Source organism: Lathamus discolor, chromosome 1 (genome assembly GCF_037157495.1).
Source record: "Lathamus discolor isolate bLatDis1 chromosome 1, bLatDis1.hap1, whole genome shotgun sequence".
NCBI classification, from domain to species: domain Eukaryota; kingdom Metazoa; phylum Chordata; class Aves; order Psittaciformes; family Psittacidae; genus Lathamus; species Lathamus discolor.
Window position 1 is genome coordinate 155,609,496 of NC_088884.1, and position 14,211 is coordinate 155,623,706.

At 37.2% G+C, this 14,211-nt stretch overlaps 1 protein-coding gene across 4 annotated transcripts in view; it reads right to left on the reverse strand.

Moving 5' to 3' along the window:
- RGS12 (regulator of G protein signaling 12) overlaps positions 1-14,211 on the reverse strand; it is an 88,360-nt gene that overhangs the window by 44,064 nt on the left and 30,085 nt on the right. The window lies entirely within an intron of this gene.

The window sequence follows — 14,211 nt, forward strand, 5'->3', positions numbered from 1 at the left end:
AACACAAATATATCTTTCATGGGTAAGATTAAAAAAATTATGGCTCTTCTTCTTTAACTACACAAAAATGCATGCTTCTGAATCTGTGAAACATATTAATATATTCAAAAATGTATCCAGGCCTCTCACTATTTTTAATAGCACTGTTTCAGATATCAAAAAAGTGTTTCTGCTTTGGGTACAGTTCTTCAGTGAGGCTTTGGACGTCTTTCCTACTTCTACTTTGCGCATAAGCCTAGTAAGCATACTATGCATTCAGAAGCTGTAACTTAATTCATGTTTGTAATTTAGAAAATCTAATTTACATTACTGAAATCTGTATTATAAATATGATTGTTTCTAATTTTTTATTCAAGTACTGTACAGAACAGCTGATGAATAAACAATCTCAATGTCATTACTGAAACAATGAAAAGGATGACTCAAGTAATAGAATCAGTTTGCACATTAGAAAGAAAAAAGTAAAAATACTTTCAAACTGTGTACATTTTAGGAATGGTCATTTACTTTTGCAGTTTGTATGAATCTATTAAAACATCAAGTATAATTCTTGTTGAAAGTTATGAAGTAAAAAGAATAGGATTGTCATGATGTAAAAAGAAAAGTTACACTACTTTTTTTCAAAACCTGGGAAGTTAACAATTGTAAAATATAATTTTTAAAGGAAAAATGATGTGATTTCATAGAAAAGCTCCAACACTACACTAATAGTACTGCTTAATTAAGTTCTATGGACAATGAGATACAGTTTAACCTCAATCCATTCGGCATAACTTAATACAGTGAGCATTCTGCACACCATGGGTTGGGTTTGTGTGCTTGTGTTAAATGCTCTAGCTAATATGCATTACATGACATGTATCAACATCTTAAAATCTCTCCTTGTTAGGTCTAAGTAATTATTACTTTTAAACCTTTTTTAAAAGTAGTACCCCTATGAAGAAAAGAACTTAGTACCAAAATATCAACCACCTACTTCTGTGCTATTTAGATATTTCAAATACTACACTTTACTTCTGTAGATCACAGAATAATTTAAGGACATTTCTTTAAATTCATCTATGTAACTGAATTAAATCCACTTAATTCAACAAAAACAGCTAGAAACTAAAGCTTGCAATTACTGCGTAAGAATTCACAGTATTATGCTCACAACATGCTCGTGAGTACTTAGAAATCTTAGAATTATAAACTTGTCAGAAACTGCCTGCAATCCATAATTAGACAAAGCAGTTTGTGTTCTAAACTCTTCAGCTGAAACTTGTCTAGATTTGTCCAAAGGTATAAGTTGCAAGACCAGATTTTTTTAAATACTACGATGATCTCATTTTAAAAATTCACCGTGTGTTGGGGGCTGTTTTTGTTCTTCAGTACTCACGCTTAACCACCACTGGAGGCTCTTCAGGACAAAATCTGAGCTCCTATGCATATAATGTCTGATTATTTGATGATATTTAACACCACATACATACTAATAACTATCTATTAAAAACTATATGTATTAAAAAGCTATAAAATTAAACAGATCCTGTGTGTAGCCATTTCTGAAAGATAAGAAAGGACAGGGTACGAGCCCATGCCAGTTAGGGCTAATGTGAATGTTAAAGTATTTTAGTATTTCATTCCAAATGACAGGACATGTATGTATTCATTTTATGAATGTACATGTGAAGTATCACCCAGAGATACAATCTAATTGCATTCCACGATCAAATCTTTCACAACCAGATAAGTACTGAAATTAATTCTTCAAATTGCCCTGACTTCCAAATTGGTTTAGGAAAGGGCCCATGGTAGATGTCTGATGGTAACAAATTACCAAAATTTAAAAAATAAACCTAGTTTAGGAAGACTAAAATGTCTTCAAGTGTAACTCTTCATGGGAGCTTTGCTTGCTCATCTAGCTGGATTAGCAGCTGAGGCATACAGGCACACACACAGCCCCTGCAAGACTGGAGGATGCAACTCTCTCCCTCCAGACTTCAGGGCAAGATCGTGATCCCTGTGATCCCAGTGAGGAGCTCAGTGTCAGGGCCAGCAAGCTGAACAGTGGCTTCCCAGTTATCAAACACCATAAAAGATGTCTCAGGTCTCTGTAAACTGGCAAATGCACCGGCATATATTAGATAGCATAAGGTTCCGTTTGAGAGAAAACATAATTTCTCTTTGTATCATCTCTTTGCTAGGTGGAAAAACCAGAAGGGCCCATGAGTTTTTTGTTGTTGTGTTCAGAATCTGCTTGCAACAAATCTGAAAAAGTATTAGCTTACGATAATTAGCAACAAGAAAACTCCTTTGTGAGTACATTAATTCATCTTCCAGAACAGAAATAGACAACGTAGTATCTTGCACCAACAACATGGTACAAAGGGAGATAGGACACAAAGGAGAATAATTCATAAGGTTAAAACAGCCTGTGTCTTCTAGCTTTCATGGTCTATAACCTGCTAGATGTGTAAACCACTGCACAAAACCAGTCTGATGACATCTTTCAGTTGACAGAAACTCTTATCCAGAAAATCCACTTAGTTCAATTTTATAGAGATCAGGTCCCAAGAAAGTAACTAAGTACTGTCAAAGTCTGCCATAATAACATCACACAGAAAAACCAAAAAATACCCTACCTATATCCCAGTTATTGCACAGAGCAAATAAATCCATGTGTGCAGAATGCCCAGATAACACAATACAAAAAAGGCCTTTTTCTCCACCCCAAGATTTGTCATTCAAGTCAAAGTCATGCTCAAGTACTTGAGTAGAACAAAGGGAAATATGCGGACACTGGGAGGGGTGACACATACTAGGAAATGCCAGGCCTTAGCAATAAATGAAGCAACATGAAATCATCTGTGCTAATCGAATGTGGGCGAGTGCCTTCCTGAGGCAAAAAAGACTTATCTATTTCCAACTCCTTCTGAGATGTGGAGGGATAAAATCTATTAGGAGAGTGAAGACGTATTCCTTTTCCTAGCCTAAGAGTGACAAAATCACAAACTAAACAGAAACAACCATTTTTTTCCTGGGCATCCAAGAAGATACAGAGAAAAAGGGATTCAAAATGACCTTTCTCTGTGCCCTTTTAAAAGTACAGTTCCTTCTAATACAGGCATCGACCTTTTGCTGCATGCAATGAATTCTCCAACTGCTGCCTTCAGAATCTGTTAGACTTGCCTAGCACAATATTATACTACACACACTCTTTTACAAAAGCCCCTCTAATTAAGCCTTTCCCCTTGGAATAGCATACCTCACTCCACCAGCCTTCTAAACTGATTCTCCCATACGATTTCAACATACCGAATAAGTCTGGGAAACTTGTGTTCTTTAAGGGATGAAGCACTGAACATTTACAGACTGAATACAAATAGCCAACTTTCAAACATTCTGCCACTTAGCTCAGGGAAAGCCTATCACTCAGTCAACTGTCTGCTTGCATCCTTCTGTGTTCAAACTCCTTATCAAATCACCTGAAGCAACTTCTCCTTTTGCCAAGGTATGAATTGTGACCAAGTCCCTAGATCTTCAGTTACATTACTCCAGGACTTACATTACATGCACGTATTTTTATCCTTTTAAATACATTGCAGCATGAACATTGTACAAATGCCATGAACTCAAATGATCTCTGGGAGGGAGATCATGTCTCAAAATATGATAGGCACTGTTCTAACATTTTAAATAAAAAATAAAGCCATAAGACTTCTAAACTATCGCTAGATTTTCCTCCTAATAAAAGTTCTCAGATGTACTTCTCACCAAAATCTTAGAGCAATATTATAGTATTTTACCCTCATTTCAAAATACTATTGTGATTAATTTCATGACTTAGAATTCTGTGAGAAGGATGCCCTTTCAGAATGCCACTTCAAGGAGGGCTATTACATAATTTGCCTTTTCAATTCTCTACCACTAAAGAAGTGCATTTATAAGAATTAATACAAAAGTATTACAGATGGAAGAATTCACAAGTTAAAAAGAAATACAGTACAACTACTGTACAAGAATTTTGCTGAATACATTCTCTGAAGGTTACAGGTTTTGTCATATGTGAGTCTATAAAAACAATATATGAACTATAATCAAGGAGACATTTGGAATTCCTTTAAGAAATAAATGTTCAACTTTCTACCCAAAACAAAACCAATCTTATCACATATAAACATAGGGCTTTAAATGCCACATCCATTCCTAAAATGATCTTGAGAGAGACATATACAGCACATATACAGTTTCACCTAAAGATATAATATTGATGTAATGGTACAGAAAGCATATACACAGTACATTGCACAGAACTGAAAGACAGGCACAGATTATAAATATACTGATTTTTTTAGCTTCACACATATTGGGCACAGTTCATAAATACATCTCAAAATCTGACTGCTGGTTGGTACAATAAGCTTCCCTTTTCTCTGATAATGAAACACAATGCATTTACAAAGGAATTTTAACTCAATTACTTTAAAGTCAAAAAGCTTAAAGGCTAAGCAAAAAGCATTCTGAAGCTGATAAGATTCTTCGCCGATTTCTTGCCAATAACAATAGCCTCTTCTAATTTCTCACTGCAACGATGCCTTGCTTTAGCTAAATATAATTCGTATCACTTACCCGCTCTTCATAAGAAACGGCAGTTATTTTTCCTAACAGTACTTTTCCTAAATTCATCTTCACTTAATGGGGAAAAAACATTTCCTCAAGACAGCAGCTTCTCAAAGATTAAACTAAAAAATTCAGTCCTGTTCCATGCCTGTACATGCCAGTAAAGTTTAAAGGCATTTCGTATGAAGTTCTATTTTACTCCTTTTATGTTACCCATAGCAACAGGCCAATGCAGGAAGCTGTGGTTCGTCAGGGATTCAGATTAGATCTCAATTATCTCTCACCAGAAAATCTAGATCATTTTATATAAATCATTCCAATCATATTTTAAAACGTTTCCTATAACAAATCAGGAAAATAAAATGACGATGAATTGTGTGATAGTCCTGTATCCGATAAAACAGATTTCCAAGACAGTTTTCAGGAAAACATTAGTTAATCACCCTAACATTAGTTATAGAAATATTTACATAGTAAACCACTATTTTCAGAGGTTTACATAATGCAAGCCAGAATAAAGTAAGACCTCAAACAGTCTATTCTGCTTAACTTTTCAGTGGTTATCACTAGAAATTGCTTGTAAAAATCCACAGCACAAGGAAACCTGGCATATTTGGTTAAAGCCAGGAGCAGCCCGTTGTCACTAAAGACAAAATTCTCCTTCCAGAAACCAAGTGATATTCTCCCTTCCTTCCTTGCTTCCTGAGCCTGTGCTCGACTGATGTTAAGGCAGTTCTGTGCACAGCCCCTTAGGAACAGAGAGCAAAATAGGCTACTTGTAATGCAAGAGGGAAGTGCTATTAACTTGCCTGTGACAGCAGTGTCTTCAAAAGACTGTATATGGAAAGTATAAGATTTCATGAAGTTTACTGCTATTCACAAGTAAGTAGCAATAGCATCTAAACCATTCATTGCTGTTATTATTTCTAAGCAATCAGAATACAATTTTCTGCTAAAAATAAACACCAGAATTGCAAACTGGGAATTATTAGTGGGCACTTTTATGCTAGAGGGATCTCCTTGAAGCCAAGGTGGACTTAATAGTAGCAGTTTAGGAAAGAGGGATCTTCTCCCTTTCTCAGTGCAGCACTTCCATACAGTTCCTCAGTTGAGCCCCTAATATAAAAACAACCCTAAGAAGAAGGCATATATTACTCTGAACTTGTATAGAGAGAAATGAGGCAAAAAAGCCAAGAACCTTTACTCCAGATCTCACATCTCACTGGTTTGCAAAAGACAGTCCAAGTCTGCACACATTCCTACTTTTGGGCTTAGGATGAAGAGACTTAACAGAAAAATTCAATCTTCTCAATTTAATTTGCAGTGATCAGAGGAGAAATTTTAAGCTAATTGCATAAGCATACTTTAACAAGCATTCCAGAGACATAAGCAAATTGCTGCAGTGGACAAAGTTCATTTTATGATTGATGACTTGGTTGAGTAGGCACACCACTGCACTTTTGAATGCTGTCTTCTACAAGTATTTAATACAGTGAAGAAATGCAATGGAAACAAATGGGTGGTTAGACAGGAAGGAGTGTGTTTTACAAATTATACCGTCCATTATTTTACGACTTAAGAAGCTAATACGCTGTGATATTTCCACAGAACACTGCAGAGAAGTATTCAAAATTTATAATTTTGTAAAGGAAAAATGCCAGAGCTGTTTACATACTGCATTTTGCTGGGCACCAAACAAGTTGGATGCAAATGTATTTTCACTGTCAATACGTTAACTAAACAGCAACACTATTACAAATATGCAGATAACCAGGTGAATACTAATCCTTCCATTGGGTAAATGAAAAGCATAAATGGCTCAGGAATGCCTAGAGAACTTCCCTGTGAACACCTCTTTGGGGTAAAACAAAGAAGGACTCTTATCAATAGTTTTTACTATATGAGTGTTAACCTAAATCCAGTAGGAATCACCTAGAAAGACCAAACGTACTAGCAGAGTTTTAACAGGTGAAAATGTCCCCCATAAGAGCAAAAGAATGACTAGGAGGAAAAAAAACCTCCTAAAAATGCAATGGGATGTAGCTGCAAGAGTAGCAGTTCACCGGAGCAACTGCAATGAACATTGTTAGGAACGCTGTGGGTGGGCAATGTTTTATACATTCTAGGCACATGTACTTGGCATTATAAACCTAATAATCCTTTCATTTAAACAGACCTTTAGAGTTGTTGATTTTATTCCATTGAACTAAGCATTGCACATCCACATTTTTTCCATACAGTGACTCTACCAGCACCACAAACAAGCCCTACCAATTAGACAGTAGCAGTTAATGGTAATGGCTACAAAATGTCATGTGACTCTGAAAGGCCTTTAAAAACCTCACATCCCTCTGTATTTGCATTTTCACAAGTCATTTCGGCAGCTGCCAAATCCAAAATCTTGTGATTTTGTGTACCATATTTGTAAACCAGGCAGGCAACTCAAAGTTCAAAGGTCAAAAGCAGAAGGAATGTTAATTTGCAAAGTTATTAATGGAAAGTGTTAAGATATAACACAACAGCTTTAAAAGCCTTGTTCAGATATACCAAAGATGACATTTGTAAACCCACATCCATCTGCTTATAGAAGCTAAACTGTGGAAAGGGGTAGAGACCCCAGATACTGCTGATCTGTTTTTCTCTTCTACCCTCCCTCCACTTCCTGCTCATATTTTCTTTTCTACATTTGTTTTCAGAGCAGAAAAAAAATGAAGAGAAAGACAGAATGACAGGAAGCCTGGATAAGTTTTAACTTGTCAAAAGATGAATAGGATTTCATCTATCCCTGACTCCTAAAGAAGAACACACACATCAAACCCAGCAGGCAACTAGAAAGAGGCAATCCCTTTGACCAGCTCCCAGTCACACAGATTCCTAAGGTGAATTTGACACTGGCAGAACACTACATCAAAAACCTTGTGTCTCAACAAGTATTTCTTTCCTTATCTCATATTAAAGAAAGTAACAACTACTTGCATGAAAGCCAAAGAAAAATATATCTGTTAAGAGCGTGATTTATCTCACTGACCCTAGGTATTGAAATAAAAAGCAGGAGTATCATAAAGCCCCCCACAATTTAAGAAAACTTTGCTATAATATAAAATGGGAGAGGGGGATTTCCTTAATTCACCAAGTTTTCTATAATCTGTCTAGATATATTAGATATATTTTTGTCAGTGATTTGTCAGCTACTCAATAATAAACAGATCCCATATATGTTACCGATTAAGAGGGAAGATTCTGTTATTTACAATGCTGCAGTTTCTTTCCATGTATTTTAAAGATAAGAGTCCTTCCTATTCCAGGGAGATCATAATGAAAAATGTTTTCAAGACAAACCATTCGGAATATGCATGTGTATAAATAACCGGAATACAAGCTTCCTGGTCAAACACTCAGAATTCCCATAGAATAAATTCAGCGAAGGGAATGGAAGCAAACTGCTGTTCCGGGTGCCCCCTGCTGTCTGCCTGCACCTCTGAGAGTGATGGACACATTTCAAAGTGACGTTCAGGAAGATTTGCCATCCATAAATCTACTCTAAAACCACGTATTTGGCTTTTAAAGCAGTATTGTAAACTTTGAAAAACACCTCTGTATATCCTGATTGTAAACAGATAATAAAAAATACACTTTTTCCAAAATGTTTTTGAAATAATTACTATTTTTATCCTTTTGTTGATCAACATTTTAAGGCAAATTAATTTTCTCTACTAATAAAAACATGCAGAAACAGTATAACTTGCACATCCAGATGGAAGGTGATTTGCAGCCCAATAGTAAATTAAAATCAAATTACATATGCTTAAGTAAGTCACAGGTAACTGAAACACATTAAGCCACTTGTGAATTTCTTACTACTGCAGGCAGAACCTGTAAGAATCTATAGATTTGAAGGAAAGCAATGTAAAACTAAGCATAAAACCTAATAACATTTAAGTAAACAATGTATACATATCTTCCTGAGCCTTTCAACTGTTTCTTTCCCTTTCATTTTAAAAACTGATAGTTTTGCTGCTATACTTGTAGCATTAAAGATGGTTATACTCTGAGGCATATACACATAAAGATAAGGACTATAATGCAAAAAACTGATAATACAGCCAGTACCTTTACTTAAAAAATATGCGTTTTCTGAGCAACAAAAAGCTAAAATTCATCTGAAGTTTTGTATAAAAAATTCATATTTTGTACTTTTCATCTATTTTCAGTTATTTTAATAACTCCTACCGTCTGGATTCTGGTTTATTGGATAAAAATCCAGCTGGAAGAAAATTAAAACATCACTGCAACTGCACAACATAGGAAACACTGTAACAATTAAAAGGTTAACACAGCTGTAACATGACATTCATGCTTTGCAGAAACACGTACAAGTGTAGTGAAAATTAAGTGAAAGATTAATAAAAATCTTCGTTAGAGAAGTATCTGTATATCAGCTATACTCCACGTTTAAACACAATACAGTGCTAAAGAAAGATTTAAAACGTCTATAAAAATGGTGTGTTAATTTAATAATAAAGCTTATATAGAAATTCAACTTAAATACTTATACTTACAAACTTTGTCTCTTTAAAACCTCATTGAATCCTTAGAAGCATTAGTTATCACATTTCACTGCAAGATTTCTTAGCTCAGAAGACCATTCATTAAACCATATTCCTGTTTTCTGTTCGCTTTAGACAAACAAAACTTTATACTTACAGACACTTGACTATCAGTAAAAGTTTTCTCCATGTATAAATAGTTTAACAGCTCATTGTTAAGAAACAGTCCCTTCAACTTTGTTATTACGTTCTTTCTGAACACATATTTACTTCTTCCAGAGTCCAGTAAAAAATGAGGCTTCTCTGTCTGTTGCCCTATCAACACCTCTCCCATTCTCCTCCCTCCCCAGCATATTCTCCGCCCTCAGTACTGGTTCTGTATCTTCTCATCAAAAGGAACAGGCAGCTTTTAAAATGGTGTTTAGGCAGGTCCTGTGTAACAATAAAGCTTCTGTGAAGACAACAGCATGCTGCTGAGGAATCTGCTAATGCAAAATGCATTCGCTAAGGGCCTACAGGACTCCGTCTTAAACGTTTGTCCAAACTTGTTTTGAGCATTGAGTCAACATCGTTTACTCCTCCAAAGTATTCTCTTTCTTAATACATTCCCCTTTGATGAGTATATTATCTGAATGAACTAGGTCATCAATCCGTATTAAAAATACTTACAATATAAACTAAAAATATCTTTAAAAAAAAATTGTTGAAACTTGTAAGACTCACAGCAAATTTCTTTCAGTTTCTGGCATGTAGGTACGTGTCTCGGTATGATTACAATCACATGCATGCATATTGTGCAATCTATCTCATCCTACCAAAACGCTCCGCGTTCCTTTGAGTAAGCAGGGCATTGGCATTTACAAGGATTGCATTCCAAGTGAAACATGATTCTCCTAATTTTCAGTACCACACCTACCCTCCAGACAGAGTAGCAAAAGCTGTGTATTTTCAGAAAGAAACACACACACTTTCTGCCCAACAAATAATGCTTAAATACCATCCTTGTGCAGTTCCCCGGTCCAGATGGAAGTAGAGGAAGGGATTTTTACTGTATTTCTTTTACTGTATTTCTGTAAGTATCAGAAGAACAGATGAAATATTCTGATGATTTAATACTGTAGAAGCTCCATAGGTGACTTTGTTTTTTAAACTTCACTGGACTGATAAATCCATGAAAATTAAATGGTAACAACTCGTAGCCAAAATCACAGCATTTTAAGCATAGATATGGGGTAGGAAACAATTCATGCAGAGCTACTGTGCTATCATTTTTGCCATATGTATTCTGTGTTTATACCCTAGAAATACCAATTCAGCTCATTCAATAACTCCTTAATTCATGCCCTAACACTGACCAGGTCTCATAGAACAAAACTCTCTCCATACCCCCCATTAACACACGATACAACAAAAGACATACCGGGTAACAGGAAGAGCAGCCAAGGGAGGGCAGGAACAGCGAGGCATGAAACCAGTCACCCAGTTCCTCATTGCCATCAGGGAATCGCATGGGCACGCCGTGTTGCAGCAGAAGCTCTAACCCGGAAAGCTGCAGATGCCCTCTCCCTCCAACTGCTCTAGCACGAACAGTAAATGCTCTCAGAGCCCACGGCAGTTACATTGCACTAGGAGGTATTATGGTCTGTGAGCCCTTTACTTTATAAGCAAACTAGTTTACACCAAGTGAAAGGTAACTCAGCTTCCTGCGCCAAGAGGATGATCCATAATCCCACAGTTAAAGAGAAGCTATGTCCATCCTTGACTCTAAGAACATAATCAGTTCAGAACATGGGTTTATCAAACCCAGTATTATGTTTCCAGCAGTGGCCACACATGGATGTCTACTGACGAGTAGCACAGGGCGACATATAGGACATTTCCCTGATTACATTCTCCCAGACTCCAGGTATTTTTAGTTCAGGAGATCTCCTGCACCCGGCATGGCTTGTCTCCTTAATGATGCCCAGTGGCTCTCTTTTCCAAGTACCTGTCCACTTTCCCCCCAGGACATGCAAATTTCTTACATCCACAGCACTCAGGGCTGAGGCGTCCCACAGACCGACTCACTTCCGGCATGAACAATCGCGTTCCTCTGTTGTTTGTTTTGCTCCCGGCTCCAGCTACCTTTAATTAATGGGGCTGACTTCTTATCCCAAAGGAGACAAAGAGAAGTCAATCCCAACTCCTTTTCCATGCCATCCATGATTTTGTACTCTTTCTGACACCTTTCTGAACATTTTCCACTTCTAATATATCATAATGTATTTGAAATAAAGAGAGCAGGTGTGGGCAAATCAGAGATGTTTACAATGGAATCATTATGGGGTTTTTTATCTCTATTCCTTCCCTGGTAATTCATAAAGCAGGATTTTGTTTCACTGCTACTGTACTAAGCTGAAGTTTTCATGCAACTCTCCCTTATAACTCAAAGACCTCCCTTATGAGAAGAAGCGACTCAGATACATACCTATCATTTGATATAGGAAGCTAGGGTTATTTTGCCTCATTTGCATTGCTTTACATTTCTCTGCATATATTTTCATCTGCCATTTTGTTGTCCAGTCATTCAGTCTTAAAAGAGCAGCCTGCTCATCTCCAGAGAATGTTGTTGTCCTTATTACCTTGAGTAACTTCACCTCACTGCTCACCTTCTTGGGAGGAGCCTTAAAAGATGCTCTTGAAGCAACAAGTGTAACATAAGGAACTGAAGCAAGGGCCAGCCTCAAAGGGCAAATAATGGTGTGTTTCAGTAACAGACCCCAGTGCAGTAAGCTCCTATTCTGCCTTAATGTCTTGCGCCTCATGAATTAGACCCAGAAGAGCAAACAGTTTCAGTTAAAAGAGAGTAAGCCCGATTTTAAAAGAATGCTGGGTACCAAAGGTTACAGAGAAAGACACTCTTGAGATATTGCCCACCTACCAGAAGTCCCAGCTCTGTGAGCATTGACTGTTTCATCACTATACAAGGAAACCAGAACCAAAAGGTTAAAGCCAAAAGCAAGGTCTGATACTTGTATTGCTGAATTAAGGGATATGACCCCTCTGCAGCTTCAGGTAGTTACTTTAACTTGTGCACTGTGGCTGACCTTGTAGTTCCACAAAAGTGGCTGCAGCAGAAATGTTGACAACTTAAGAGTTCACCTGTATCCATTTAATTGCACATCTTAAGAATGGCAGTACTGCCGCTGACAAGAAGTAATGCCTGCTGCCTTAAGATTTATGCAGAATATGAGTTAATATCTAGTCCCTGAAAACATATATTGTGCCTCTTGTTCTATGACAGAAATCAGCTTGCGTTGGAGAGCCAAGCCCAGAGGCTATAACGCTTGGACAGCACTTGAGTGGCAGGGTCAGACAATGTACTGACTGCTTCCTCAGGAAGAAATTTCTCCATACAGTGCCAACTGTCTTTTCACAAAGGGGAACTGAATTCCCTATGGAATCCATCCTAGGCAACACTGTTGGCCCCTTCTCAGGCACCAAAGTAAGGGATGAGCACTGCCATATGCACCTCACAAAGAAAGTAGAGATCAGATCCAGCTCTCAGCACATTCTCTGACTACTCCACATTTTACATGCATATTTGCAAGGCAGATTTCTCCAGAATCTGAAATACACAAAATAACCCAAAGGCAGAAGAAAAGACTAAACAGTAAGATTATTAAAGTATGGTCATTTTACCAATTGCAATAATAGAAAACAAATCCCATTATTCTCAGGGTCTGGAAAAAAAACCCACACACTTTTAACATTCTGGATTGTATCTAGAAATAAGTATCTCTAATTCACAATAAAGAGGTTGCACACAACTGTACTCATCTGTTGACCAAACTACCTTCACCAGATACTTTACAAATCAATGTGAAAAGCATAAGGACTTTCTGGGATAAAGTCTACAAGTGCAGGGAAGACTTAGGAACATATATTGGCAATCTCTTAAAAATTATGGTACAGTACAGAATAACAGCAAAGGTCTAACATTATTGCTGCTGCCCAATCTGGAAAAAATATATGTATACTGCTAGCATTTTGTTTCCTTCTTTAGGGAGTAACAACGGATATAACTAAAGTAGCTGGTAAGATCACACATGCCAAAATAAAAGCCTGAAGATCCTCTAGAGTATGCTGAAGAGTTTGAAATTCTTAATAGAGCAGTCTAGAAAACCAAATGTGGATAAAATATGCTGTTGGAAGTCTTTAAGACATACTAAGAATGATGACACGAAATAAAAATTTCTAAGGGATAACACAGGCACCATCCAGAATGGGATGATGATAACCCACAGACATAGTGGCTGCATCTGTATTAGTCACATTAATAGCACCATAAGCTTCTGTTGTAGTTCCAAAGACAGCCGGTACTTTCTGGCCCCTATCATACCACCAAGCTCTCCAATCTCCTATCAATCAAGTTGTTTGCATCCAAACTGCCTGCTGGGCACAGTGATGCTAGCTATTAGGGCCAACCTCTAAACCAGGTCTGAAAATACACGTTTGCCCAGGACCAAAGCCACATAAATGACAACTCTAACTGTGTGACAGTACAACCATTGCAATCCCCTGCCTGATCCGTGTCCTGGCACGGTTTCACTTACCAGCACAGAAGGCAAACAACTCCAGCAGGACTGTAACAGCCAAAGGTCTGAACAGAGCAGAATGCCTGGCAGAAACCACTGGATGCTTTCAAAACCTTATACTTATCAGCTCCATGACCACATATGCTACAGTAATTCAAGGTAAAGAAATCAATGTTTATTGTCATAACTAACTTCCATTATTTAAAGCTAGATATTATAGTTTAAAAGGGCTTGAACTATTATAGGAAGTGGCTGTAAAATCATTAAGCACGTATCTTACACTTTGCACTGTCTGAAAAGATGACCCCTGATGGCACACTCTAAGAAGCACGATCTGTCATTCACTGCTACTGCACCCACCAACACCAGACAAGTTCTAGCAAAAGGAAAACAGAAACAAAGACCCTAGACTGTGGTCACAGATCCATAGGGTATCCAAATCAGCAGTGTTAGGAGCTCAACTTGAGAATGCATGTACAGGAGAC